This window comes from Rattus norvegicus, chromosome 2 (genome assembly GCF_021556685.1).
Source record: "Rattus norvegicus strain SHRSP/BbbUtx chromosome 2, alternate assembly SHRSP_T2T, whole genome shotgun sequence".
Lineage (NCBI taxonomy): Eukaryota > Metazoa > Chordata > Mammalia > Rodentia > Muridae > Rattus > Rattus norvegicus.
In genome coordinates this window covers 193,247,476-193,275,451 of record NC_141535.1, presented here as the reverse complement: position 1 = coordinate 193,275,451, position 27,976 = coordinate 193,247,476, and the positions used below count along the sequence as shown (strand labels likewise).

Genomic DNA, 27,976 nt, shown 5'->3' with positions numbered 1-27,976 from the left:
GCCTAGGTGAGACCTTCAGTGTTTCAACAGTCTGGATAGATTAGAGACATACAGCCATGTGTGAAAAGCAAGAGAAAGCCCTCTGGGCTGGCAAACCTGAGGCAGGGGAAGCCAGCCAGAGCTCCTGGAAAAGGTGCCATCAAGGCTGACCCCTGCAAGCTAGTAAGTGTGAAACCTGGTGAGGGTGAGCAGCCAGAGAGCTGAGCTCTCCGGACAGAGGAAGCAGATAGATGAAGACTGACAAGAAAGTGAGGAGAGGTGGCCTAGTTCTCCCCACTGACTGAACGCCAGTGTCAGCCCATGTCACAGAAAGTTTTGTGAACTTTGTCTAGACACATGGACTTAGGGGCTTCCGGAGCAGGAACAGCAAAGCCAGACTTTGGACTTAGCCACTGTGGCTGGGATGTGGAAGGTTGTTAGGAGGTAGACCCATTAGAGGTTTCCAAGAAAGAAATGGCATTGCTTTGCCAAACCCAAAACCCAGGGGGAAAGCCTTTAGGCATTGTTTGGAGCCAAGACTTCCCTTAGCACTACCCATGGATCATGGTACAACCTAGAAGTGCCGCTCTGGGCAGGATTCTAAAGCACAAGAGCTCAGCAGGGTCTGGTACCACACACTTCTAATCCCAGCATTTGGGAGGCTGAGACAGGAACATTGGGAGTTCAAGCCTAGTCTGAGATACATGGGAAGATCCTGACTTAAAAATCAGAACAGTAAAAGAAAAAACAAACTAAAAACAGACAGTTCATAACCCAAGGACGTGCTAAAAGAAACCAGATATTCTATCAGATGTTGAAGAGTCAAGAAGTTATCTTTGGGGAAGATCCTGGGAGCTTAGCAGCATGTCCAGTCTGGCAGGAAGTGCGGGTGAGTCCAGGCTAAGACCATCAGCCAGAGCCGGAAGTGAAGGGAGTCAGAGACACAGACTCAAGACACAGTGATTTCATGGCTCTCATCTCTACTGCTTTGTCAGTTCTTGTGATTTTGTAATTCCTTTAGATTTGTCATTTTAACCACCCTGCATCTGTTTTCTGTGGAGATTAGCAATATGACCTTTTAAAATGGAAAGGACGGTTGCTTGTTTAGGTGAGGTTGATACGGGGGAAGTTGGGGGTGACATCTACGTCTTGCTTGGTATGAGGAAGTTTATGAAGGAGTGGTCAGACAGAGGTGATTCATCTGGAGAAAATAAAATAAATCAATATGCTCACTGCTTCTTCCTTTTTTTTAGGCAGACTCCGTGTAGCTGGCCTGGAACTCACTACATAGACCAGACTGGCTTGGGACTCACAGAGATCCACCATATTCTCCCAGTGCTAGGGTTGAAGTGATGAATTGCCACATCTGGTTCACGACTTCTTTTAGACTACTCCTTTCAAAAGGTATCATGTAATTTTTGTTCCCTCAAGCATAGGCTAGGTCGAGCAGTGCGTCTCTCGGGATCTTCTAGAATATGGTGAGACTGGCAGTGTGCAAGCCCCAAGGAGAGGCTGTGAGTTACATTCCTCTCACACTCCCCTCAGATGATTTGCTCAGGGAAGCCGGCTGCTCAGGTAGCTCGGAGGAGACAGACACAGGGAGTAACCCACTTCCCACAAGCATGGGTGAAGGTATATTTCCCAGTTAAGCCTTCAGGGGCCATCAGGTCCTGACTTTCAGGTTTTCTAATTGACGCCCTGGGGATTTGTCTAAAATTATGACATAGGGAACTTGTCTTAAGTCTGTCAGCCATAGGGTGATTAGTTCCATAATAAAAGAGAACTAATCCAGAGATGGAGTTGTATCTGTCTTAAGATTAAGTTAACTAGAAGTAGAATTGAGGTGAGGAGCTTTTATTCCTTAATAGAGGACCTTCACACATAAGAGCTTCAGCCACTTATTCACCCATCCACCCATCTATCCATCTACCCATCAATTGACACACCCATCCATCTATTCACCCATCCATTCATCTACTCATGATCCATTCATTTACTCATCCATGCCTTCATCCATCCGTCCATCTATCTGCCCATCCATATGTCTGTCCATCCATCCATCCATCCATCATCCATCCATCCATCATCCATCCATCATCCATCCATCCATCCATCATCCATCCATCCATCCATCATCCATCCATCCATCCATCATCCATCCATCCATCATCCATCCATCCATCCATCATCCATCCATCCATCATCCATCCATCTATCCATCCGTCCATCCATCCATCATCCATCCATCATCCATCCATCCATCCATCCATCATCCATCCATCCATCATCCATCCATCCATCCATCATCCATCCATCCATCATCCATCCATCCATCCATCATCCATCCATCATCCATCCATCCATCATCCATCCATCCATCCATCCATCCATCATCCATCCATCCATCCATCATCCATCCATCATCCATCATCCATCCATCCATCCATCCATCATCCATCCATCATCCATCCATCATCTATCCATCCATCCATCCATCCGTCCATCATCCATCCATCCATCCATCATCCATCCATCCATCATCCGTCCATCCATCCATCCATCATCCATCCATCCATCATCCATCCATCCATCCATCATCCATCCATCCATCCATCATCCATCATCCATTTATCCATCATCCATCCATCATCCATCCATCATCCATCCATCCATCATCCATCCATCCATCCATCCGTCCATCATCCGTCCATCCATCCATCCATCATCCATCCATCCATCCATCATCCATCCATCATCCATCCATCATCCATCCATCCATCCATCATCCATCATCCATCCATCATCCATCCATCCATCATCCATCCATCCATCCATCCATCATCCATCCATCCATCCATCATCCATCCATCATCCATCCATCCATCATCCATCCATCCATCATCCATCCATCATCCATCCATCATCCATCCATCATCCATCCATCATCCATCCATCATCCATCCATTCATCATCCATCCATCCATCATCCATCCATCATCCATCCATCATCCATCCATCCATCATCCATCCATCCATCCATCACATCCATCCATCCATCCATCATCCATCCATCCATCCATCATCCATCCATCCATCCATCCATCATCCATCCATCCATCATCCATCATCCATCCATCCATCATCCATCCATCCATCCATCCATCCATCCATCCATCCATCCATCCGTCCATCCATCCATCCAACACGTTCTATATAAGTTCTGTGAGAGCTAGAACTGTGCTGTCTTCCTTTTCCTCCTCCTCCTCCATTCTTGTCTTCTCAGTTTTTTTGAGTCAAGGCTTTGCCCGCAGCTGAGGCTGGCTTCTAACTGCCTGCTTAGTGTCAGGATCACAGACACATCTCTCCATACCTGATTTGACTTTTTTGTTTTTATGTCTCCAACACCAAACACACAAGCAGCACCCGATATGTAACTGTTAAATAGATCATTAATTAATTTTTCCTTTCTGGAAGTTCTCAGAATCAGGGCATTAGACCAGGACATCAGCAACTCAAAGGCTGCTATAGTAGAGATAGGCTCCACAGAGGACAAGTTATTTAGGGTGGTGGAGTCAGAAACGATCTCTTGTCTGAGGTGAGGGTGTTTTAAAATTTAAGGCAGGATCTTACTATGTAATCCACGCTGAGTTCAAACTCATAAAAATCCTTTTCTCTCAGCCTCCCAGGTGCCACCACACCTCACTTTGAGCATTCGAAGGGTAGACAGTTGGGTAGGAAGTCCAGGCAGGGAACTCACCATGGGCACATATGTCATATATGGAGTCTGGCTGAGTTCTGGGTATCTGAATCCCTAACTTAGAATCTTCCCTGTGGAGGGGGTAGGACTACTGAGAAAGACACACAGTGCTGTGTCTGGCCTCAGGAGCAGTTGGCACAACCCTGTCAGCTCCAGGTCTTCCTTATGGGGATGCAGTCTGTCATTAGTGGAGTGGGTCTCACTCCATCTGCCAGCCATTTTTCTCCAGCTTGTCTTTTTTCTCACTGTCTTGCTTTGCTCACTCTTTGGTCATTTTCTTTGGTCTGGATAACACAGGTTACTCCTTACTACTCAGCAGAAGAATCATCTCTTTTATGATCTGTGCCTCTGATCAGCCTTCCTGCTGGCCCACTTTACCCTGGTCCCATCTTTCCTTTTCATCCTGCCATGTTTGATGCCTCCTATGGATAAACTCATTCTCTTGGTCTTTCTCAGTTCATGTTTCCCAGAGAGAGAACCTGATCCCTCAGTTTTCTCAGAGAACTGAGCTTGACTAATTGTAAGTGGTTAGTCAGCAACTGTTACGGGGCACAGAGGTCCTTGTGCCCACGGATAAGCACCAAAGGAACCTGGAATGTTAAACACACAGACTTGTTCCTTCAAAGGAAGGGACACATAATTTGTTATCCATCCAGAAGGCAGGGAATGGATGTGTTTAATACCCTGGAGACATTTCTTCTATCAGTACAGCCAAGACCACACTATATCCTTCCCTTTATCGTGAGTTTGTCAATCTATAGAACCTATCTTTATGGAAGACGTCAACATGTATATTACAAAGAGTTTTGATGTTTACACTGTATTGTGCACACAGAATAGAGTTAAGTATCGTCAGAATAGTTTCCACTAAATTGTGTTGTGTTTAAATATGCCTAAAATAAACTACTCGGGGACATATTCTCAAACTTTGAACCAACACCAGCTACTCAGTTGTGTTGAACTGAGGTACCTTCTTGCTTTGCTCTTGTAGCTACCCTGCTAACTGTGGTGGTTGCAGAGACCCCCACAAGCAATGAAAAAGTTTGGGAGTTCTAGGAACTGCTTGATCCAGCAATTGTGGCACAGAGAGATAGTCGGGGGTATGAGTTCCTCATGGAACTGCCTCTTCAATACAGCTCAAAGGCAGGGCAAAGTCCCTGAGGGTGGGGGAGACATCTTAGTGCACTTTGTGCAGCTCTGGCAGAGTACTATAGACAAGGTGATTTGGAAACAGTAGACGCCTATTCGGATCTCAGATCAAGGCTTAGGGGCTGCATTTGATAAAGACTTTTATGTTGTGCCATAACATAGCAGAAAGAAACAAATGCCGTGTGTGTGTGTGTGTGTGTGTGTGTGTGTGTGTGTATGAGAGAGAGAGAGAGAGAGAGAGAGAGAGAGAGAGAGAGAGAGAGAGAGAGAGAGAGAGAGGAACTCAACGTGTTAGTGGATTCACTCCTGGGATAACTAACTCGCTCCTGTGACAATGGCATTAGTCCATTGATGTGCCATCAAGAGCTAATCACCTCATAACAATATGGCACTGTTGTATATTAGAGATTAGCTTTTCGTATACCAACTTTGGGGGAAATGTTCAAATTGTATCAGACAAATTGCAGCTCAAAGTTTTGGGGTTTTGTAGCAGGCAGCTTTGGGTGACCACATCACATCTTGTCTACCTCTGATGCCAGCTGCGGCCATGTTGGAAGGTTCTGATGATGCTCAGGGTCAGCAACCCTGGAGGTCCCACGAGAAACACACCCTGCCTGCTGCCTCTTTGTATCTCAGGAATGCTCGTTTTGGGGAGAGGAGGTCAATCAATACACTCCAGGGTAAGCCAGCTCATTCAGGGAGAGACTGAAGCTGGTAGATAAGTGTTCAGCAACCTGCCTTTTAGGTGGGAAGTTTGAGAAGTGACTCACAAGCTTCTCATGGACTCAGTCCCTCCACCATCTCCACTTCATGGCCGAGGCTCTCTTGGTCTCTTCCTGCCCCCACTCCCCATTCCTCCATTCTGGATAACCTCATGAACAGTGTGGCCTTAGAGACCCAATCTTAGCCTGTTCGCAGGGAAAGCCAGCTGAGGTTTATCCTGGAGGCAATGAGGAGGACTCGCAGTCTGTTCCCTTTCTCTGATAGTCTCCCACGATATGCTTTTCTGAGCAGAGAGGACAGAGCATAGCAGGTCACAGTCCTCCAACTTAAGGAGCTTACTGCCTCCCCCTCTCTGGTAAGCGTTCCTGGTGTTTGTATTTCTGTTATCTCCTTTGGCCCTCTCAGCAACCTTTGCAGAGAACCAGTGCAAACATCATTATCCTCATCTTACAGGAAAAGCAAGAGCAGACAGAGGCGGTCAACCCGGTCTGCAAGGTCACGCAGTTAGCCAGTGGCCTTCTAAGCAATTAAAATGTTTAGCCAAGTATATGAAGTATATTTCTTAGTTACTCTGAGAAAGTAATGTTAAAAGCAACACATTTGCAATAATTTAATTATCCGCTTGCCTTCATTATTTTTTTTTCTTTGCGTTCTCTGTTTCTCCTTAACTTTCCAAATATTGTACTGGCTTTTAATCAGTGCTATATAATTTCTTCTGAGAAACTAGGTCAATGTACAACGTGTTAACACAGCTTTTCTTTTGCAGTTTAAACAAAATTTTAGTAAAAATTTCATCTCCCAAGGAGGAAAGGAAAAAAAAAACTGTGAGTGTTATTGGGTAATTTGAAGCAGAATGCTGTGATTAAATGTGCATTTTAGATGACCAGGAAGGTAGAGGGCTGTGTGGAGGGAGCCTGGAAGGGCAGGAATCCACCTTCTCTCTGTAGGTGGTTCTAACCCTTTCCTTGGCTTTAAATAACATCTTTCTGGTGGTGACTCACACATTTCCATCTCTAAGCCCGACTTCTCTGCTGAACTCCTGACTGGCATATTCAGCCTGTAATTGACATCTACAGAATGTCTCCCGGACTTCACATTTTCCACCACTGCTACCCGCGCCTCAAACATTTTCCCCTCTTAGTGAGTGGCACACCACAGCAAGCTGTTCACACTATGACATAAACTCTTAAGCTGTCCTTGCTGCCTTCTCTCTCACCACGTTTCCATCCCTTTACCAAGTCTGAGAGCTTGTGTCTCAAATCTGCCTCCAACCCACAATCCTGGCCACCTCACCAACGAAGCCACTACCAGCTCTTGTCTGGGCTTCAGTTGTCTCCTCCTCTCTTCCTCCTTTTCCTTTCGCTTCCTGTTGTGTGGAGGGAAATTTTTCTTCCGTTGTCTTGAGTATCCTTATTAAAGGTACCACTGGGTGAACAGCCCAGGCTGTGTTTGGTGAGCTGAGCAGTGAGTCTAAGGCATGGATCATTTTCTGGTCTTTTGTCTCAGTTTAGATGCTAAAGTATTTAGAAAGAATAATCCATGCTACACCAGTGTTTTAAGAGCAAGAGAACCTGTCCTTATCCTCAGGTAGCCTACTTAGCCTCTCTGCTTCTCTGATAAAACCTTGACTAAAAGCAACTTGGGGGAAGGAAAGGGTTTATTTGGTTTACAGATAACAATCCACCATGGAGGGAAGCCAGGGCAGAAACCCAAGGCAGGAACCTGGAGACAGGAACTGAAGCAGAGACTACAGAGGAACACTGCTTGCTGGTTTGTTCTCTGTGGCTTGCTTGGCTTGCTTTCTTATGGGATCTGAGATCACTTGCCTATGGGTGACACCCCCTATAGTGGGCTGGGCCCTCCCAGATTAATCATAAACCAAGAAAATCCCCCCAGGAATTTGCCTACATCCCAAGCTAATGAAGGCACCTCCTTAACTTAGTTCCTTTTTCTTAAGTGACTCTAGTTTGTGTCAAGTTGTCAAAAACTAACCAGTGCACCAAGAAGGATTTCCCCAGATGAATGGCTGGGCCACTCAGGAAATTTGTATTTGGTAAATTTTGATTGGGTCCTAGAATCTATGCTGGCGGTGGTGGTGAAGATAGTGGTGGTGGTGGTGGTGGTAGTGGGGGTGTTGTTGTTGTTGTTGGTGGAGGTAATGGTGGTGTGTGTGTGTGTGTAGATGTGTGTGTGTGTATGTATGTGTGTGTAGGTGTGTGTGTGTAGGTGTGTGTAGATGTGTGTGTAGGTGTATGTATGTGTAGATGTGTGTGTGTAGGTGTGTGTGTAGGTGTATGTATGTGTGTGTAGATGTGTATGTAGGTGTGTATGTGTAGGTGTGTGTGTGTAGGTGTGTGTAGATGTGTGTGTAGGTATATGTATGTGTAGATGTGTGTGTGTAGGTGTGTGTGTGTAGGTGTGTGTGTGTGTAGGTGTGTGTAGATGTGTGTGTAGGTGTATGTATGTGTAGATGTGTGTGTGTGTAGGTGTGTGTGTAGGTATATGTATGTGTGTGTAGATGTGTGTGTAGGTGTGTATGTGTAGGTGTGCATGTGTGTAGGTGTGTGTGTGTGTAGGTGTGTTTAGTGAGAGAGGACAACTTAAGAGTCAGTTCTTTCTACCTGTGGGATGGAACTCACGTCACTAGGCCTGACAGCGCGCATCTTCACCTGTTGAGCCATCTCTCAGACTCCAAAACATCTCCCTTAAGCTCATGTATTTGAACACTTGGTCACTAGGTGGTGGTGCTGTTTTGGGAGGCTGGGGAATCTTCTGGAAGTGAGGCCTGGCAGGCAGACATAGGCTTCAGGGGTGAGGCTAAAGGGTCTCTGCTTTCTCACTGCTTGCTAAATGTAACTAGCTGCTCTGTTGATGCCACAGCTACAAGCCACTATGCTGCTGTGTCTTCTCTGGCATGATAGACTGTCACCCCTGAAGAGTGAGTCAGAATAATCCCTCTTCCCTGGAGTTGCTTCTGTTTGCTATTCTGTCTTAAGGAGAAAGATAACAAACAGTCACCACCATAGGATGGGTCAGACCAATAGGTCTTTCCTTGATGGTGCTGTCTACTTGACGAGACCGGTAAAATGGGCAACCCAGAAGCCAGCAGAGATTGAGGGAGGTGACATGGAAAGTGGGGGAGAGAGGACCAGGCTGGGAGTTGAGCTCACACATTGTCCAGTTTAACTTGGAAGTCAGAAAAAGAGGTGTCTAATGCGAGCTTAGCAAAAGTGAGAGCCTTTGAGAAACTTGGGATTGAGGCTGACAGAGAAATAAATGAATAAAACCACCTTTTGGTTGGGCTGGTGGTATGGCTCAGTTGGTAGTGTGCTTGCCCAGCATGCAGGGAGCTTTGGGCGTGCTCCCTGGTGCTGTGTCAACCAGATGTGCACAACTGTAATCGCACAACTTTAGAGGTGGAGGCAGACAGACAGACCAGGAGTTCCTGATCATTCTTGTCTACATAACAAGTTTCCAGAGTCAAAACCCATTTGGGACTCGTAAGACCTTGTTTCAAAACCAACCAACCAAACAAACAAACAACAACAACAACAACAACAACAACAACAACAACAACAACAGAACCCTTCTGTGTTTGTGCTTACCTGTGGGAATAATAGGGGATTTTTCTGTTATGTAATATTCACAAATTTGGAAGCACCCAAAATCTTATCAAAGACGGATAAAAATGCGATGGTAAATCAGGGTATAATGTAGGCACTATGGCTGCTTAGGGAGAACGGGTGAGCCTGAGTGGGATTAGTCCAGCCTAGTCTGGATGAAAGGTCTCAAGTTCAGGCTTCACAGAAACACTGAGGCAGATTGTGCTTTGGGGTAAGAGACATATTAGAAGAGTTTTAACTCCAAAGACAGACAGACAGACAAACAGACAGCGTGATGGAAGCTATGAGGAGAGAGCAGGTCCCTGTGACAGGGTGGAAGTCCCTTTGCAGAGGAAGGGGAAAAATTCCTGAGCTGCATTGTTAATAAGGAGCCACAGCACGTGCTTGCTCTGCCTGAGTCAGTTATGAGGGTGGGCAGGTGAAAAACTAGAAAAGTAAGTTACTTTAGTCCTGAAAACCAAATGTCTGCAGTTTCAGAAGTTGTTCCAGTTCAACTAAAAATGGAGGAGCCTCACAAAAATGGTGTGGCCCTGGCTAACACCGAATAGAGGCGCCATTCCTTTGTGGTTTCTGCACACAGCAGAAGGCCTCACATTCCTCTGCACCCATGTACCCCACTTGCTCCCTGCTATCTTTGCAGACTCCTCCCACTCCTTGCTCCTTCCTCACTCCTGTATCACATACAGTCGGCACAGGGAGTACACGAGCCGACACTTGTCATCATTATCAAGTGCACCGGTCTGTATGTAACTGTCTGTGCCACACTTGCATATGACCAACAGCACAGCAAGTGAGTTTATGCCACAGATGCACCAATAATGAGTTGAACTTTGCCACCATAGTGAAAGGTCAGTCAGTCAGTCAGTCAGTCAGTCAGTCAGTCAGACAGACAGAAAATAGCATGGCAGGGGTTCTGAAGGTGAGCTCTGATCTTAGCACCAGAGAAAGATAACATGTTAGGTACTCTCAAGACAGGAATTGGGGTGTAGGGGCAGCCTGTGTGCCAAAAGTAGGGTCTCTTCTAACAGCTGAGGGGTGTGTGTGTGTGCATATTTCACAACAGGACCTGGGCCAGGTTTTCTAATTCCCAGACAGGAGGCAGGGAAGAGGGTAGAGAGCAGAGTATGTGGCCACCAATATTCCTCTTGATGCAAACTCACTTTTCCAGGTGAGGAATACAGAAAGATTCACAGACATTGCCCTCAGTAGGTGCCTGTCTTGTGTCTGAGAGGGAAGGGCCGCAGCAAGTGTGGCCTGGGTACTAGTCTGACCTGGAGTCTAACACTCAGTGTGTATTAGTCAGGGTTTTCTAGAGGAAACAAACGGATGGAATAAATGCACTTTAAAAGAGGAGTATTGATATTGACTGGAGACATATTGAAAGAGGAGTTATTGACTGGCTTACATGATGTGGTCTGCATAGTTTAGTACTGGTTGTTTTCACCCAAACCTGGTAGCTGCTTAGCCAATAAGGCTGATGCTTCAGTAGTCCCAACCTGGTGCTGAAGGCCTGGAGGAGTCACTGGTCTTTAGTCCATGTTGGAATCCCAAAGTGGATACTGTTGTGAGCAAAGGAGGGTAGGAACGCAGCAGCAGCAGCAGCAGACTAAATAAACCAGCAGCAAGATACAAAGGCAAGCAGGCAAAAGCAGTGCTTTCCCCTGGGCCTCCTGCTGTCCTTGCTGTCACACTTAGAATGGGTCTTCCTGCTGCAGGTATTGTGACCAAGAAATGTCTGTGCCCTGCAGCCCATCTTTTAGTTGCCTCCAGATCCAATCGAGTTGACAACTGAGATCAGTGATCACTCTAGGCAATGAGAATTCGTCAGCTCCATTATAACCCAGTGGGTGCATCATCATGTATATATTCCTCATTGACTACAGCATCGTCATTAGCTGACTAATGAGGTGTCTGCAAGAAGGAGAGTCAGGGCAGATCTTCATGATCAGGGATTGGTGAGTCCTCCATTGAGAACAGAGGCCTTGAATTTCTCATTGTGACCCACTGAAGAACAACACAAGCCTTGAGACCTTTCAATCACCCCAAAATTTCAGAGGTGAAAATTTTTTTCATGCTACTTAAATTATCACCATATTAATCCAGTTGTAAAGAGGGAGATATACACATATGCGTTCGTGGGGCAGGTAGATCCTTATTTGAAACATAGTGGTCTCAAACTCTAGTCATTAACAAATTATTGGCCCAAAAGATCACGATACAAAACAACTATAACAAATTAAACTGAAAATTATAAAGGTAAATAAACACAAAGCCAAATTCACAGAGATTTATAGTGAATGCAAATTTTAATTGAAGGCCAATGCCATTAACCTACCGAAGCTCACAGCTGATTCAAAACAACACTGTCTGAAGCACTGACAATAATATGCCATTACCCCAAACTGTAGGAGTTCCAGCTATCTGTGAGCCTGCACACAGGGAGGGAGTCCCTCCTCGCCAGCTGTGGCACTTAGCAGAATACCAAATTAGAGTTCTTAGGGGACTCTTACAATAATCATTTTCCTTTCAGTATTCTAACTTAGTAACCCTAGTGATGATTTAGCCAGTTACATGAAAATAGTTTTTGTTGCATCTAAAGTGCATGGCACAAATGCAAAGTTCATTGCATACAAAACGCTCACATGCACACTTGCATTTAGGGAGGTGGGAGACAGCAGGGAGCTGAGATCCCCACTGTGGGAATCTTTGCTCTGGAAAAGGCTCAAGAATGTGTGTTAGAATCGAATAGCTCATCTTTCTTGCCTCTAATTTTCAGATGTTCGGATGGCTTTGAGCCACGTGTCCACTCTGAGAATCTATTGGGCTAAAGGGGGCCTCTGTTTGTCAGATGGCTCTGTAGGTGGGGAGGGCGATTCCTGGAAACAGGATTGTATCCACTGAAATAACAGCACAAGCTGTATCAAGGTCATAAACAAATGCCTTGGAAATCTACAGAGAATTGGGATCTAGTTTTTCTCTAGCCTTGGGGTAGCTGGCGGCAAAATCTAGATTCAGTTCACAACAAGACAACAAGCTAGGCAACACCTGTAGGATACAGTCAACCTTGCTGTGTAGAAATGCTTGCTCTCCCAGCCTTCTGAGCTTGCCCCTCACTCATGGCGACCTGCCACTCCTCCTGAATCACGTGCCAGAGCCCTGGGTTTCCGGAGTCTCTGGCCTCCATCTTGGGTCACTAGTCCTGGTCATCGCATGCATTTCTGAAGTTGGCAGCTAGAGGGACTTGTGATCTGGTCTCGCTCAGCTTGGCAGGGCCCCTACAGTATCCCCTGACTGACTTCAGGCTGGCTTGCTGGGTGGGAGGTGGGGGTGAATTTTCATCTGGTTCCTGTGTCCTGCCTATTCTGTGGTCTTCTCCTTTGCTGCAGCTCCAAGAAGGATCTGGGACTGAGAGGAGTGTAAGAAAACCGAGTAGACCCTCCTGCTGGGCAGGCTGTGCTGTTCTCCTGTCCAAGCTTTGCCACGTGAAGTCTCAACAGCCGTAGGGCTTTCCATATTCTGGTTATTTCAGAAGCTTAGTCCTATAGTATGTGGGATGCTGTGAGTGTGTGTGTGTGTGTGTGTGTGTGTGTGTGTGTGTGTGTGTGTGTGTATGTGTGTGTGTTATGTCATTTGATGTCTGGTACATGCCTGTGAATATGTGGTATATGTAGTATGTGGTATGTACGTAATATATATATACATATATATACATATTGCTGATATGTGTGCAGGGCATGCACATGTGCAGTTTATGACATGTTTGTTTGGTATAGTATGTGCATGAGTGGTGTATGGTATGTATGTGGCATGTGTGATATATGGTATCTGAGATATATGGTGCATGTGCTATGTGTATATGGTGTATGTATGTTAGGTTGTGGTATATGGGCTGCATTTATTATATTATATATGGTATGTGTTATATGTGTGTATTATTGTGTGTATGGTATACCGTGTGGTATATGCTTTCTGTGTGTGATGTGTATGATGGGTGTTTTCCTGCCTCTCTCTGTCTCACTTCATTTTTCTACAGCCCCTCAGGACCAGAAGGAAAGACTTCCCTCACATCTCCTTAGTGTTGTTATATTTCTTGCTGCTGTGACTGACAGAGGTCACTTAAGGAAGAGAGAGAGCTTCTTCTGATTCGAGTCTCAAGGTCATGGTGAGGAAATCCCGGCAGTGGTCACACTGCCCTGGAGACTGATGTCTGCTTGTGCTCAGTTCACCTTTCCCACCTCAGGCACTGGCGCCACACTCCCAGCTCCTGGGCCTCCCTTCATCTAACCTAATCAATATTCCAGCACTCATCAACATGGAGCTCAATTGTCATAGCATCTGCTGTAGACTTAGCTTTTTCACTGTACAGTGCTTGGAGAGCCACTGCTTGAGACACTAAAGGGCTGGGGAAAGGAATTCTGGAAAGGGTGGTCTGTGTTTACGGAATGTTTATTATGTTTTTAACGCTTTTCTAAATGTCACAGCTCTGGCATCTAAAGAAAGTAAGCAAGTGTCTGTTGACCACACACTTTATACGGGGTAGCTGTTTTTTGTTTTTTAAACAACCCTCTGGGCTAGGTACTCCTGTTTCTCCCATCTCATAGATGAGGAGACTGAGTCTTAGAGAAAGAAACTTGGTAACTTGCCTAAAGTCGCACACCGACAGGTAACAGACCACCGACTGGGCCGGATTCCGTGCCTCTCACTCTGTTCTTTTAGACAATCTCAATTCTCTGTCTCTCAGGGTAATAGACTGGATTCAAAGATTAGTGCCTTGCAGAGAAACCTCATTTTAAATGTCAATAGCAGAATATTAACTTCTTATTTCTTTTTGAATCATTCTGTAACAATTTAATCTTTCCCCAGACAGATGGATACTTGGAACCGAGCATGGAAGAAAGGTCAGATCCACTGGAAGCAAGAGAGAAAACCATGTTAATCTTTTTTCCAAATATTGCTCTTGTTATAATAATAATAACAATAAAAACAAAAGAATTGCACAGAAACATAAAAATTGGAGCGTGACAGGGGAAAACACATATGATACCCCACTAAATACTGTCCCTTTTTCTTTCTGTTTTATAGTGTTTGAACTCAGGCCTTTATACGTGCTAGATAAACGCTCTACCGCTGGGCCACACAGCAGCATCCACTTTTGAAAAGGGAGCCAAGTCACTTGCCATTGAACTGTCCCCAGCTTCTGGTAAGAGGCCCCAAACTACTCTGCACAGAGAGGGGTTAAGATGCTGAGAAGCCTCTAGAACTGCTGGTGGGGGGGTCTCTGCTCACTGAAGAACTTTTCTGGCTTCATGCAATCACTCAAGCTTCTTATTCTGGGTAGGTGAACCTATCTAACAGTTATATTTTCTGTGGTATCTGAACAGACCAGCATCCTCTGGCTAATAGGAGCCATCTCCAAGGGATTACCAAGTCGAAATCTCAAGGGGTCTTCAAGTAAGAAACAGGTCTCACTTGGTTCTGAACTGTTATATGCTGAATTGACAGAGCTGGGAGGAATGGTGAATGGAGACACTCTCCCGTGGGACACGTCTGGGAGGCCTGAATCTGGCTTTCCTGGTCAGAAGAAGTTTGGAGAAAGACTTTGCTGAGGATCTGATTGATGAGTGGGAATTATACATCACAAGCCAGAGCCAGAGGGGGTGAATATGGAAAACTCCAAAGGCACACTATTGACAGAGTTGCTTCCTGGGTACTTGTTTGTGTGATGTGAGAAACGGTGGATCCTGGAACTGTAGCCAGAAGAAACACAAAAGGCACTTGTTAACCCCCATCCTTCCTTGGCCAGAGGTTTGCCCTCCCATAGTTAACCTTCCTGGTTCTAGGTTTCCCCTGGTAAGGGTGGGGAATCTTAGACGAAAAGCAGTGCAGAGGTGATGGTGATCAGAGGTGTGTGTGTGTGTGTGTGTGTGTGTGTGTGTGTGTGTAAAGACAGTCTCGGCCAAGAAAGGAGTGTCTATTGCTGAGGGCAGGATAAGGCCAAGGGGGTCTGAAGACACAGAAGAGGTGGGTATAGCCACTGGCTAGTTTTATGTGAACTTGACACAAGCTAGAAAAGGAAACCCAATTGAAAAAATACCTCCATAGAAACTGGATGTAAGTCATTTTATCAATTAGTAATCAATGAGGGAGGACCCAGCTTACTGTGGGTGGTGCCATCCCTGGGCTGGTGACCCTGGGCTCTATAAGAAAGCAGACTGAGCAAGCCATGGGGCACAAGCCAGTAAGCAGCACCCCTTCATGAACTCTGCATCAGCTCCTGCCTCCAGGTTCCTGCCCTGCTTGAGTTCCTGTGCTGACCTCCGTTGGTAACGACCAGTCATATGAGACCGTGATCCAAACAAACCCTTTCCTCCCCAGCTTGCTTTGACCATGGTGTTCACCACAGCAATGGTGGTGCTAACTAAGACAGTACATAATGCCTGCTTTCTTCATACCGTCAGACAACAGCAGCTCTCAGGCCACTGGCTTCCTCTTTGAAAACAGAGGTCTGCTGAGATAGGGCAGCAAACTTGGTTCTTGGTCTCCAAATGCTTCTTGGTTCCCATATTCTGCATAGAAAAAAATTTCAGGTGTGAACCAAAGAGGAAGAGTGAGTGGGACTGCTGACTGGTAGGAGGGGCTTCCCAGAGCGAGACTGCTGATTGGTAGGAGGGGCTTCCCAGGGGAGCTGTGGTTTGAGAGTCAGTGACAAAGCTTTGGGTGGTATTGAGATGTGGGGAGCCTTCAGGACACCAGGACAAGGAAAACGAGGTTTGAATTAAGAAAAAAGGAGATGTCTGGGGATTGAGTGGCAGGGTTAGCAACTAGTTTGTGAAAATCTTGAATAGGTGTGATACAAAGGCTGACGAGACAGTGGGCTCTGACCCCAGCTCTGCACCTGGTGACAGGACAGTGGGCTCTGACTCCAGCTCTGCACCTGGTGACAGGACAGTGGGCTCTGACCCCAGCTCTGCACCTGGTGACAGGACAGTGGGCTCTGACCCCAGCTCTGCACCCGGTGACAGGACAGTGGGCTCTGACCCCAGCTCTGCACCCGGTGACAGGACAGTGGGCTCTGACCCCAGCTCTGCACCCGGTGACAGGACAGTGGGCTCTGACCCCAGCTCTGCACCCGGTGACAGGACAGTGGGCTCTGACCCCAGCTCTGCAACTGGACCAAGCTATGTGACCTTGGACTGGTCATCAGGCAGCAAAACATAATAAGAAACAGGACTTTTAGAGGCAGAGGTGTTCACTCCCACCAGGATGAATAAAAGCAAAGAGTCTTAGCACATGGAATCTGTGCTTGGCTATGGGACCAGCCATGACAGTGAATATAATCTTCTTTCTTTGCAGAGCAAGCATATACATCCTTCCTGATGTATGTAGCAGGTGGCTGTTTGGTCCTAAGACTTTTGGTGAATTGCCAGGGATTTTATAGACAGTAGAACTTTTTGGGAGAGCTACACTAAGTAACAACGGGCTCCAGAGAGATGAGTCTGCACTTAGCTGAAGTCCATGGCCTGGGTTCAATTCTACTTGGAGAATAACATTAATTTTTTTTAATTTTTAAGTTATGTGTATATGTCTATGTCTGGGTATGGGTTTGTACACATGAGAATAGATGACGCCTGCAGAGGCCAGAACAGGACATTGAATCACCTGGGACTGGAGTCACAGGCAACTGTGAAACACCTGATGTGAGTGCTAGGACTCCAACTCGGGTCCTCTGTAAGGACTTAACCACCAACTGCCTCTCCAGTCCTCCTAGGTGGCCACTGTGGTGGATGCTAATTGACTACCAAGTGCTCTGTTTCCATAGTTAGAAGTACTGTGGGAAACAAACTAGCCAGACACCAAAATACTCCAAGTTCTCTCCAGCTAGGTACAAAAGACTTGATCTGGCTAAAAACATAAAAGAAGGCCTGGGGGCTGTGTCATTTCTCAGCTGGAGATGAATCTCAGCTGTGCCTTCCTCTCCAGCAACTTTGGAAACCACATGATACCTATGAGGACACTGTGGTGACATAGAAGGAATCTGGACCCTGAGCCACTGCTGGAAGAGAACAGCTCAGGAATGTTATTTTAAATCTTTCACGTACAAGAAATACAGTTTTGTGTCAACCCTATCAAACTGTGTGGTGCTGTCACAACAATGTATCTAAAAACCTTGGATGGACCTTAAAGCACAAGTTCTGCTATTGGAAGGTCATCCCTGGGAATCGAGTCCATTGATCAATCTTTATGGGACACTAGACCTTCATTTTAGCTTTCCTGATACAATGTTGTGGCGGCAGAGTCTTGTGAGGTTCCCGTGCTAAACAAGTTGGGCTGAGTACTTTGCTGTGTAACTTCAGAACAGAGCTTGCTTTCGGTTTCTATTGAGAGTTTAACGTCTGCTCAGGGTAGGGATTTGTTCTGCTGGGGAAGTGTGGGCCCCAGACCATGGTTGTCCTGCCCATTGTAGATGATGGACAACTCTTTGGACACTTTAAATCGGTAAAAGAGCCTAAGTTTAAAAACTGAAATGAGGGACTGGAGAGATGGCTCATCAGATGAGAATGCTTACTGTTCTTCCCAAAAACCCAGAGCTTGGGTTCCAGCGTCTACAGTGGCCAACAACTGCCTGTAACACCAGCTCCAGGATGCCCTCAACTCTGTGGATACACATACATACATACATACATACATACATACATACATACATACACACATACATACATACACACACACACCAAGAACCCAGAAAAGATCTGTGACCATTTCCTTTTTTAAAAATGGTTGCCTAGCCTTGATATTTCACATCTATCTTTTCAGTATTTCGTGAAAGAACCACTAACATCCCATTACACCAGGAAGCAAATGCATTAAGGAGAATATAATTTCACACAGTAATAAACTCCATGAAGAAATGGGAACAAGGTGATGTGATGGAGGGCGGCCTGGGGGAAGAAGAGCAAATCTATAACATGTCAGTGAAGTCATCTATCTCCCATCCTGCACCTGGGCAGGGAGCTTTTTCCACAGGAACAGAGAGGATGAAGCATTCTGGGGAGCTGGAAAGGGAAGAACAGAATTCTGGGTAAAAACAGCTTAGGATGAACTGGACTGAATCAGCGCTAAGAGGCTGTTGAGAGGTGGCCTTGCAGTGATCAATCAATCAGGTGGGGCTGGGGGCGTGGCTACAGTTTGGTCTGTTATCCTATTTGCAAGGCAAGTCTCTTGTGGGAATGAAGCCCGGACTTACCAGATATGATTTATATATTATTTCTTTCCTCTTTTATGTATCAGACAGGTAATGTCCTGACATTTTAACACAGTTTGGGAGAAGCCTATCCCTCACAGTGACATGAGAACTCACATTTATGAATCACAAAAAGTATCTCAGTTTATATTTCAAAGGGAACAATGACATGAAAGCATGGGAAGAGAGATGTCACAGAATAAAGGACGCCGAGGGACAGAACCGAGCACGACGGCCCATCTCATTACATCCTTATAAAACCTCTTTAGAACAAATTCAGGAAATCCGAATAGAGGTCAGTATTCAGTATTATTATTTATTTTGTTAGGTGCAACGATACCACGAGTTTTAGGTTAAAACCTGTAGAAGCTGGAGATACAAAATGCAGGGATATTTATGTGATGTATTATGTCTGAGATTTTCTTTGGTGTATTCCACAAAACAAACAAACAAACAAACACACACAAGTAATTGGGGTTTCAGATTCTCCCTAATAGTTGAGGCTCTTTTTCTTTTGTCAGTTTTATTTCTTTTTAAATATAGGGTGTGGATGTGGTTGGGAGTGTGGGGGTGTGGATGTGTGCCCATGGGGGCAGAGCCCACGAAGTCAAGAATAAAGTGTGAGATCCCTTGGATCTGGATTTACAGGCAGTTGTGAGCTGCCAGATGTTGGTGCTAAGAACTGAACTCATGTCCTCCGTAAGAGCAGAACAAACTCTTAACTGAACCATCTTTCCAGAGCCCTTCCCCCTAAACACAGCCTAGAATACTTTACGATAAGACTCCGCTGTGTGGGGATAATGAACTGCAGGGTCTGATTTGATAAGGAAAGCAAACCTCAAACCCAGTTTCACCTATGGCCTGCTCTCAGTACAGACCCTCGTGCAGGGCTTTCCTTTCACTGGCTAGCAGCGATCACCCCTGGGGTGCGGCTAACGGGAAGTCCTCTAAGTTAGTTCAGTTCCAATGCTATCAGCTTGGCCATAGCAGCAGATCTCACAGTCTATAGGGCTTGTGCCTCAGGAGTGTCCCTAGCAGAGATGCCAGGTGCAAGCCTATCCTTCGGGTTTAGTAGAGATGTCTTTGGAAACATGGAACTGAAACATGGATGCCAATGTGGGAAGGTGATTGGACACCATAGGACCTCATGCTAACAAACAATAGGGATGGGATGTGTCTCCAGAACCTCTCAGCTTCTCTATGCAATGTTCCTTCCTCCAGGGCTTAGGGCAGGGCCCCTTCTGAAATAAACATGGCATGCACAGCTGCTACAGAATTCCTATATGGCCAGTTCTGAGGCAGAAAGGCCTATGATCCTCTTTGGTGAAGGGAAATTCTAACTTTAATGGCTTGCCTTGCATAGGAAAAGAAGTGGGTTAGAGGGAAAAGGAATGCTCTCTGGGTCACTTGCAGGGTTCCAAACTACTTTCTGTGCTGTAAAAGAAAGACCTCCTCCCACCCCCGCTTTTATTGCCCTGAAATCTCTTCAGCCAGTAAGGATGAGATGCCAATTATTATGCTTCAACAAAACCACATGGTCAGTGTGCTAGTCCTTCAGGAACATAACATGGGTTATTACAGGAGCTGCAAGCCAGGATCTGTGGTAGGAAAACAAAATGTATATATCATACTATCGCAAGGGGACGAGAGAGTAGGCTGGTTAACCGGCCTTTGCAGTGATCTCCAGAGGAGAGGAAATGGTGAAGAGTGGCAGGAGTGAGCAGGAGACAGCATGGAGACAGGTGACAGTGACAGTCAGAGCTGAGAGAGCTTGCAGCTCCGGAATGTGGTAACAGTCCTGGAGAGGCTGATGGGAAAGTGGCTTCGAGCATAACGCTGAGAGACACAGCCTTAAATTTAACTTGTGGTTGGATCAATTAGGCAAACTCATGTTTATCTGTAGAACTATCATGTCAGCATTTAGGAAGCTTTAATTCAGCTCTCAGCATTGGACCCAGCAGAGGAACTTCAGCCTGCTGGCTATCTACCTATGGGCAAACCTGTCTGTTGGTAAACCTGTGTTGCCTTTCTTCTCCTATCTGAACAACTGCTAATACAAACGGAGGGCTTGCATCTGTCACCACGCACTGTCACCACACACCTGCCAGTGCTTGCATTTCCTGGACATAACCTAATTTAATGAATGTCTTTTCCCTGAGGCTGTCCACCCCTGCATGTGAAGCATTTTTTGTTACTAACTGCTCTGATTTCCTAGCACTATAATAGTAATAAAAACAACAATAGCGGGGGAGGGTGTCTTATTGATTAGGTGGGGAGGCTCTGAGAGGCGCTGATGGAATACAGATGGTGGGAATCGTGCTGTGAGACCAACGAACCTTACCCTTCTCGGGCAGCTGCTGTTTAATCCATTCTGCATTTATTCTGTCAGCCACCCTGACCCTCGATTTCCTCCCTCTGCTTGGCCTATCTTGTCATGCTGTTCTCAAGAAAATCAGGTCACCCTGTACCTAACTTTTCCCTGGCCAATGATTTTTGAGCTACTTACTGAGCCCGCTGTGTTGTACCTAATCCCCACTCAGCTCTAGCCACGCTGCCATTAGGAACATTATAAATCACCACTTAAGGACTATAATACCTACAGTAATGGTAAGAACAAAGTTACCCCTTTGCTTGTGTCCAAGTGGCAGTTGTAAGGTCCTGGAACAGGCTCTCTTCCTAACATCTTCAACATTTTCTGAGTTAGGGTCTCAGATTTCACCCCTCATAGCAATCTTTCTCTAGAGCACAGTGCTTCTTGTCCTTTCTCTGCAACCAGAGATGGGGACCTGCTTACCAACTATGGCATTTCCCCCCAAAAGAACCAAGTACAGCCACTTGCTAACAGATAAGACACTTAATAGATTTAAAGCACATTTAAGTAAATAAGAGTGTTGTTTCTTCCTTACTTTTTTCTTAACATTGTGTCAGGGCTGAAATACTTTGGGGATGACCAAAAAAACATACTATTTGAATCTTTCACAGAAAAAAAGAAGGCCCCACACAGACACGAGCAGTCACCGTATGATGAAGAAGTATCTATATGGGTAGGTTATACATATGTGTGTGTGCACATAAATGCTTTCTTTTATAATATTAATGACATATGTGTCAAGTATAACAATAAAGGGGTTCTTAGTATTACTATGTATTTATTATCTTCCTCTCATTTTTTGGGTTGGGGAAGACAAGGTTTGATGTTGCCCAGAATGGTCTTGAACTTGGTATGATGATCTTGAATTCTTGATCCTTCTTGCCTCTTCTTCCCATGTGCTGAAGATAGGTCAAGTGTGGGCATGGTGTATCTAAAGAGGTAGTGGTATTCTGGGAGCTGAAAAACTCTTCAGAAAGGGTCTTTCTAAGAGTGAAGCCAAACAGGAAGGCTAGAAAAGTAGGCAGAAGTCACATCATAGAGGGGCTGGAACACCACTGGAGTGCTATAGGAAGGTTTTAAGCAGGAGTTCACATAATCAGGTTTGTCTGGATGCCGTATAGGAAATGCATGGAAGGAGAAAGACGAGCAAAGGGAGATCAGTTAAAAGGCTGTTAGGGTAAACTAGTCAAGAGTATAATTGCCTGATCCAAGATAGTGCTGGAGGGTTGCACAGAATGAGATGGACTCAGCAGATATTTGGGAGGCAAAAATCAATAAGACTTGATGTTTATTTAGATATAAGGCATGGAGTAAAAGAAATAGCAAAGGGCAAAGCACTCATTATATTTGGATAACCACAGGGTTGATGGTGCCACCTACTGAAATCAGTCATGGCCAGAGAAGGAGGGCTGGGATGTGGAGAGATGATCATTTCAGATTGGAATATAACAAGGTTTGCTTGACATTAGATTCCATGAGATGAAATAAATATATACATGTGCCCAGAGAGATACTGAGGCACTCTGCTATGTATATTTTGTGGTGAATTCTTAGATGCTCATAATTACAGAAACAGGACAGAATTACAGACTGCACGGTTCTCACGTGAGTGCCAGTGCTGACTAGACAGGGACAACTGTCAGAAACAACAGTATGCTGGCTAACTGGCAGTTTGTGCATGCAGCCGGGTTCTAATAAGTGGATGTCAGCCAATGTCTGTCTTTGGTGAGTGTCAGCCACGCAAGCTTCCCAGGATGTCCAGCCACATCTGGACCACGGTATGAGGCTGTCTTTTAGGTGGCTGCGTTAGCTCTCAGGTACCACAGGTAGACAGGTAAATTGCTGAGAAAGCAGCAAGATGCCACCCCTACTGTCCTCCTAAAAGACTTGAAAAGAAGAAGATTGGAAACCAAATCACTATCCTGAGTCTCTGAAAGAGACATAGACAGGCTGGGACAGGGAAAGGAGATGCCTTTGTTCTGCCTTTCAGTATCTGATTCCTTAAACATCACACACACACACACACACACACACACACACACACACACACACACACACACACACATCTGTACTTAACTAAAACCTAGGAGGCTGGCTATACCTCTGTGGACTTTTTCTTAATTAAATGATTTTAAGTGGGAAGACCCACCTTTAATCCAGATCATTTGTGGTGAGAAGATCCACCCTAAATCTGGGTCACATGTTCTGTTGGCAGCCTGTATAAAGGACATAGAAGAAAGATGCTCTTGCTCTTTGCCTGGTTGCCCTCACCCTTGCTGGCAAGTTCATTTCTTCATTGGCATTAGATCCTACTTCTTCAGGATTTGGCATATACTGAAGACCAGCTGAGACATCCAGCTTTAGGGAGTGAGCTACTAGATTCATATATATATATATATTCAATTGTAAGATTCTTATTTTTTAAAATTTATTATTATTTATTTCTTTACTTACATTTCAAAGGTTATTCCCCATCCTGGTTTCCTGTCCATAAGCCCCCATTCCTTCCCCTCCCCCTTCCCCATACAGGTATTTCCCCTATACATCCCCTTTATTGCCCTCCCCCATATTCCCCTGCACTGGGGGTCCAAACTTGGCAGGACCAAGGGCTTCCCCTTCCTCTGGTGCCCCACAAGGCTATTCTCTGCTACAGATGCAGTTGGAGCCCAGGGTCAGTCCATGTGTAGTCTTTGGGTAGTGGTTTGTTACTGGAAGCTCTGGTTGGTTGGCATTGTTGTTTTTATGGGGTTGCAAGCTCCTTCAACTCTTTCAATCCTTCCTCTAATTCCCACCAAGGAGGTCCTGTTCTCAGTTTGGTGGTTTGCTGCCAGCACTGACCTCTGTATTTGACATGCTCTGGATGTGTCTCTCAGGAGAAATCTATATCCAGTCCCTTTCCGCATGCATTTTTTAGCTTCATAAATCTTATCTGGTTTTGGTGGCTGTATATATATGGACCACATGTGGGGCAGGCTCTGAATGGCCATTCCTTGAGTCGCTGCTCTAAACTTTGCTTCCATATCCCCTCCTATGAATATTTTCCCCCTTTTAAGAAGGAGTGGGAGCGGGTTGGGGGTTTAGCTCAGTGGTAGAGCGCTTGCCTAGGAAGCGCAAGGCCCTGGGTTCGGTCCCCAGCTCCCAAAAAAAAAAAAAAAAAAAAAAGAAGGAGTGGGAGCATCTGCATTTTGGTCATCCTTCTTCCTGAACTTCCTGTGGTCTGTGGATTGCATCTTGGGTAATTCGAGCTTTGGGGCTAATATCCACTTATCAATGAATGCATATCATGTGTGTTTTTCTGTGATTGAGTAACCTCACTCAGGATGATATTTTCTAGTTCATTCCATTTGCCTATGAATTTCATGAAGTCATTGTTTTGATAGCTGAGTAATATTCCATTGTGTAGATGTACCACATTTTTTTAATCTATTCCTCTGTTAAAGGGCATCTGGTTCTTTCCAGATTCTGGCTATTATAAATAAGGCTGCTATGAACATAGTGGAGCATGTGTCTTTATTATATGTTGGAGCATCTTTTGGGTATATGCCCAAGAGAGGTATAGCTGGGTCCTCAGATAGTTCAATGTCCAATTTTCTGAGGAACCTCCAGACTGATTTTCAGAGTGGTTGTACCAGTTTGCAATCCCACCAACAATGGAGGAGTGTTCCTCTTTCTCCATATCCTCACCAGCATTTGCTGTCACCTGAGTTTTTGATCTTAGCCATTCTGACTGGTGTGAGGTTTCTCAGGGTTGTTTTGATTTGCATTTCCCTGATGACTAAGGATGTTGAACATTTCTTTAGGTGCTTCTCAGCCATTTGATATTCCTCAGCTGTGAATTCTTTGTTTAGTTCTGTACCCCATTTTTTAATAAGGTTATTTGGCTCTCTGGAGTCTAACTTCTTGAGTTCTTTGTATATTTTGGATATTAGCCCTCTATCAGATGTAGAATTGGTAAAGATCTTTTCCCAATCATTTTGTCCTAATGACAGTGTCTTTTGTTTTACAGAGCTTTGCAGTTTTGTGAGGTCCCATTTGTCAGTTCTTGATCTTAGAGCATAAACTATTGGTGTTTTGTTAGGAAAATTTCCCCAGTGCCCATGTGTTCGAGACTCTTCCCTACTTTTTCTTCTATTAGTTTGAGTGTATCTGGTTTGATGTGGAGGTCCTTGATCCACTTGGACTTAAGCTTTGTACATGGTGATAAAAATGGATTGATTTGCATTCTTTTACATGCTGACCTCCAGTTGAACCAGCACCATTTGTTGAAAATGCTATCTTTCTTCCATTGGATGGTTTTAGCTCCTTTGTCAAAGATCAAGTGGCTATAGGTGTGAGGGTTCATTTCTAGGTCTTCAATTCTGTTTCACTGATTTACCTGTCTGTCTCTGTACCAATACCATACAGTTTTTATGAGCTACTGGATTCTTGATTCTTTGGATTTCCATTAGTAGATAGGCATTGTTGGACTAACTAGACCACAGCCTAGAGCCACTCTACAAATCATATATATATATATATATATATATATATGTATGTATATATATATATGCCACTCTAATAAATTCCACATATATTTATTATATATGCATCCATTCTATCAGTTATGCTACTTAAAGAACCCTATTACAAATCCATAGTTGTTTTTTTACTTTAGATCTTTTGAATATATGACCAGAGTTCTCATTAGAGCAGAAATTGGTACCAGAAGTGGGGCTTCAAGTGAAAAAAACCCTTAAAATCTAAAGCTAACCTATGGTATCACTGGAATTATATATAATAAAAGCATACTACATGACAGGAAGTTTGCAGCCTGTAATTTTTGGTGATGACACAAATAATACACACACACACACAAATTATATATATATATATATATATATATATATATATATATATATATATATATATGCCCTGGAAACACAGGTCATTTGCATAGGGAATCCAATAGGAAGCTGGTGACTGATTTAACAGAGAATGCAGAAGACTATTTGTTCCTTATGACTTTAGCTAAATGCTACAGAAGAGAAGCAGGGTTCTATCTGGAAGGCCTGTCTATCAGAAAATAAGAAGGGCATGGTGATTATATAATTTTGGTGCAAAGAGCTCATTCTGTCTGAAGCTGAAGCTATCTGATTACTGAGAACCACGTTCAGAAACTAATGGTCCTTGCTAAACTGTGGTCTAGTCCTAATTTTCTGTCTCATTGAGTTTCTAGTGCCAATACTAAATCCCTGATTGACAGAGATAGATATTTGGGCCATTGGGAAAGGACTGTTGGGGAGGAGAAATTATTGGAACTCAGTACTCTCAAAGGCTCCTCTGAGGTACTTCTTATTCTGCTTTTCCATAAAACAATTAGGCCCCTTTCCACTAAGTAGCTAAGGTTATACTGTGGATGAGAGGCAGATTGGAAGGGACATTACCCCGTGCCTGTCAGCTACATCTCATATATAATGTGGCATCACCATTTGAGAGAAGGAAAGTCAGGTTGAGGAAGCTAATCCCACATTCTAAACAGCAGGAAATTTATGGGCATGGAACTCAAAATTTATTTCGACTATTAAGAGCAGACAGTATCCCAAGGACGCTGTCCTTACGGAACCAGCCAAGGCTCTTTGCGGCGGTAGTATTTAATGTATACTGGAGTTGAAACACTATGCTGCTGCTGTTTGTTCCTGAAGAGCTCTTCCTTTCTCCTTTGTTTTTTTCCTACACAGACGCAGACAACTTTTAAATTCTGCCTCCCTGGTTTTGCAACTTTGCTGGATGCTGGGGGTACAGCCAAGGTTAAACTTAACATTTGCCTCACAAACTGAAGACAAAAAGTTGCAGAATCTCACAGAATAAAAGAGGAATGGACCTAATTTGAATATTGTGACGACTTCTTGACACCCACTGCCTCTAGACGGAGAGCAGACTATACCTTCAAGTTGCCCTCTGTGGGGAGAAGGGGTGTGGCTTGAAGTTATAAATGTGATCCAGTTAGACAAAAGCATCCCTGAACGAAGGTTCAGAGAAAAGGTTCTATGTGCCAGGCAAGCAAGTAGCAGAGCAAAGCTAGCAGGCTCGTAGTGTTTGTCCTGTCCAGGGGTGTTGGGAAGGCTAACTCTGGGTAGCACATAAGCATCTCACTCTGCAATGCCACAGCTACGGGATTTGGGATGGAGGCCTTCTGCTGGTGAGCCAGACCTGTGAATGAGGAGACTCATCTGAACACTCTGAAAATCCGAGTTCAGAGATGTGGAGTCTGGAGCAGGCTCTGGAGATGGGTTCTAGAGCCTGGTGAGTGAGTGAGAAAGTTGAGAAAGGTGGTGGGGTATGGGATGAGAACAAAGCAAATCCTTGGAGCTGAAGACTCCTGAGAGGAAGAGACAGGGCTTCTGCCTTGTGCCTAGCCAGTTGCTGGGGTATCCAGGTCTTCTGAGGTCCTTGAAGTTCATTGCCTTTCTGCTTTCTTACGCTCCAGTGTAAGTATAAGCATAAACTGCAAGTTCAAGAAGAAGATCTAGGTAAACATACATTTTTCAGACCCATCCCCATTTTATCTAAGCCCCTGAGAGTGTGTGAAATCACATAATAAAAATGTAGACAAAAGGAACACTTTCTTATCTTGGTCATTATAAAGGCCGTGCATTACGAAGCACAGGCAGGAACCTGAGCACGTGGCTTTGGTATCCCGATGAGCCTTCTAAGCTGCTCTGTGAGGTAGCTGCTGCTGCTGCTGCTGCTGCTCTGATTTTACAAATGAGCAAAGTGATGGGGAAGCACGAAGTTACTTTGCTGGGTCACACAGCCTACAGGAGTAAATGTGAAAGCCTGGGGACGAGTCCATCATTCAGTTCCTTAGCAACCAAAAGGACTCAAAATTCATAGGGCAGTGCTTTATGCCCTGGGCCAGAATCTGTGGGAGCAGTTCCTCTCTTAAAGTGAGCACTGCTTTGCAGTTAGTCACCAGGACTGGTATCACGACATTTGCAGAGATGTTGGAGGAGAGGAAGTGACTGGAGGGATGTCTACCCCCAGAGTTTCTCATTTCTCTTAGCAGCGGGGTCCTCTTCTCCCCCTTCTATCCCTCATCACTAGCCTCAATGCTCTCTAGAATCTCTGGAGAAAGCCCACTAATTGGAATTGGG

At 44.9% G+C, this 27,976-nt stretch overlaps 1 long non-coding RNA gene and 1 pseudogene across 2 annotated transcripts; one reads left to right on the top strand and one right to left on the bottom strand.

The window, feature by feature from the left end:
* LOC102546891 (uncharacterized) lies at positions 1-27,433 on the top strand. Of its 2 annotated transcripts, XR_015672412.1 has the most exons (10): positions 1-162; positions 1,233-1,383; positions 13,265-13,393; positions 14,095-14,129; positions 14,314-14,431; positions 14,613-16,335; positions 16,376-18,392; positions 18,631-18,767; positions 21,455-21,516; positions 26,561-27,433. It is a non-coding gene; the product is annotated as an uncharacterized LOC102546891 (long non-coding RNA). The 2 variants fall into 2 exon arrangements; XR_015672413.1 differs by lacking the exons at positions 1-162; positions 1,233-1,383; positions 13,265-13,393; ... (1 more) ...; positions 14,314-14,431; positions 14,613-16,335 and having other exon boundaries at positions 16,951-18,392; positions 18,520-18,767.
* On the bottom strand, positions 18,514-18,611 carry LOC120101371 (small nucleolar RNA U13; annotated as a pseudogene).
* Positions 27,434-27,976: the final 543 nt, after the last annotated feature.